Source organism: Dromaius novaehollandiae, unplaced genomic scaffold (assembly GCF_036370855.1).
Source record: "Dromaius novaehollandiae isolate bDroNov1 unplaced genomic scaffold, bDroNov1.hap1 HAP1_SCAFFOLD_123, whole genome shotgun sequence".
Classification (NCBI taxonomy): domain Eukaryota; kingdom Metazoa; phylum Chordata; class Aves; order Casuariiformes; family Dromaiidae; genus Dromaius; species Dromaius novaehollandiae.
The window spans coordinates 77,501-80,000 of record NW_026991337.1 but is presented as its reverse complement, the minus strand read 5'-3'; positions in this window follow the sequence as shown (position 1 = coordinate 80,000).

Genomic DNA, 2,500 nt, shown 5'->3' with positions numbered 1-2,500 from the left:
GCGGGGGGGGGGGGGGGCGCGCGGGGGGTGGGGGGGGCGCGAAGATTCCGCCTCGGCTCCCAGAGGCGCGCGGAACCCCGAGGCTTCGGAACGGAACGGCCCCGGCCGGGGAACGTGAGGGAACAAGCAGGCTTGGCGGCGGCGAAAAGGCGGGCGGGGGGGGGGGGGGGGCGCGGGGGGGGCCGGCGGGCGGACGGCGCGAGAACCGATTAAAAAAAAAAAAAAAGGCGCGAACGGCGCGGGTTCGCACACAAGCACCCTCCGCTGCCTTGTTGGGGGGGGGGGGCGGGGGGCGCGCGCCAGGCGCGGTATCACGGGTTGTTGGCGGGCCAGTGCCGCCCTGCCCCGCTGACGGCGCCTGTGTGGAGTGTGTGTTTGTGTGCGCGCGTGCCCCGCCCCGGGGCCCCCCTGCTGCCTCGGGGCGCCGGTCAGCCCGGGGTCAGGGATTTCTGCTGAGGCGGGGCGTTGAAAGCAGTGCGAGGGGAGCAAGGCAGGCACCAGGAAAGGGAGGGGGTAAGGGGCGGCAGCGGCCAGGCAAGAAGAAAGAAAGAAAGGAAGAAAGAGGAAAAGAAAGAAAGGAATAAAAGGCAGACAGACAGACAGACAGACAGACAGACAAGACCTAGAGACCTAGATTCGTAAGTGAGCACCTTCCCCTGCTGTAGGACCGCGTGCCGGGGCGGGGCGGGGCGGGGGGGGGGGGGGGGGCACCGCGCTCCCACACAGAAAACCGAGAAAAATCAGCAAGGCAGGAAAAGGAGGGGAAAAGACGCGCGTGCTCGGAAACGCAAAGAAACAAGAGCAAACCCGAAAAACAACACGACCCCAAAAAGAAGCGAGCGGAACCCCTTGCCCCGAAAGAAACGAACAAACAAACAAGCGAAGCGCTCGAGCCGGGGGGGGGGGGGGGGGGCGGACGACCGGGGGTGCGCGGCGGGCCGTCCCGGTAGCGGCCGGCGCAGCGGGTCCGCCGTGGCAGCGGCCGGCCCACGCCCCCGGGCCTGGGAGGCTGCCTTGGCGGCGGCCAGAGGGTCTACCGGCTCCGGGAGTCTCGGAGGGGCGAGCCGGTCGACGCGGCTCCGCTGGGTGTCGCGGAGGCGAGCAGGTCGACCTGGATCCGGGGGTCGCGGAGGGGCGAGCTGGTCGACCGGGCTCCGCGAGGCTGCCTGGGGCGCGCGGCGTGCCGGTCTACCCGGCTCCGGGCTTGGGGCTCGGCCAGCCGGTCGACCGGGCTCCGGGAGGCGCGAGGAAGTGGCAGGCCGTCTCCCGGGTCCGCCTCCCACGCTGTCAGCAGGTCTACCCGGCTCCGGCGAGACTTGGCCGCCCTTCGGGGTGGTGACCGGTAGACCTGTTTCCCCCGGCTTTCCTCTGGAGCGGCGAAAGGGGTCGCTCTGCGTCGCTGCCTCCAGTTACGTCATCGTAGACGTGGGCCATTCCCGCGCCCCTCCCCGGTAGGAGGGGCGGGTGTCCTTTGGCTCTCCGGCGCCGCCTGACTTAGCGGTACGACTGTAGGGGAGAGAGGTGAGCAACCACTCACCTTCCGGAGACTGGCTCCCGGGCGCCCCCTGCGCATGCAGCCGACTTGCGAGAGGGGTGAGGCGGCCTGTGAGGGCAGGCAGGAGCGGTCCCGTCCCGGTTCTCTCCACCGGAGCGCGCTTGGTGCGGCGGCCTCCCGGCAGCTCCCTGGCAGCCCCGCGAGCGTGTCCCAGGTGCCAGGAAGCGCGGAGAGCGGGCTCGCCGGCGGCTAGTGGCTGGAGCGCGGGTCGGCCCGGCGAGAGCGAGAGCGAGAGCGAAGGGGGGCACGGGGGTGCCCCGTGCGGCTCCGGCTTCGGGGTTCTCCGCCGCAGGCAGCGCGGGGCGATGCCAGCGCTCCGGCTGCCGATCCCATCCCTACCCGCACGCAGCGCCCGCTGAGGCGTCCCGGGACACGTCGCAGAGGCCCCTCGGCGGGCCGGTGCTTCCCTGCTCGCCCTGTCCCAGGGAGCGCGGGGGGGTGGCCGGTGTTCAGGCTCGAGCGGGCACCTCTGGCAGACGCTGCTCCCTCACCCCCACGCAGCGCCCGCCGCTGGCTGCCTCCTCGGTGGCCACGCCGGGCAGGGCAGTTGGCTCAGGACCTGACCGATCTCGATCGATCGATGAGGCCGTTCGGGTCGCGTCGGAGAGGGCCCCCGGCGGGTCGGCTCTTCCGTGCTCCCCGTCACAGGGTGCGCGGCGGTGTCCGATGTTCAGGCAGGGGGGTCTCCTCTCCAGCGCGCGCCCCGTGGTGTGCGAGGTGCTGCCCGCTGGAGCGGCGAGGGGCCGCTTTCCTCGGGCTTCTTTCACCGAACCCGGCTCTGCGAGGCCGAGTGGCCCTGTGAGCTCCCAGGCGTCCGAAAAACCTGCGCGAGGCGTCGGCGATGGTCCCAGCCCCGGGTCGCCGGGTGCCGGCCGCAAGCAGCTCGATGGGTGGGGGTGGCGAACCGAGAAGCAGGGGCGAGTTGGGTGCCAGCCCACCCCCCTG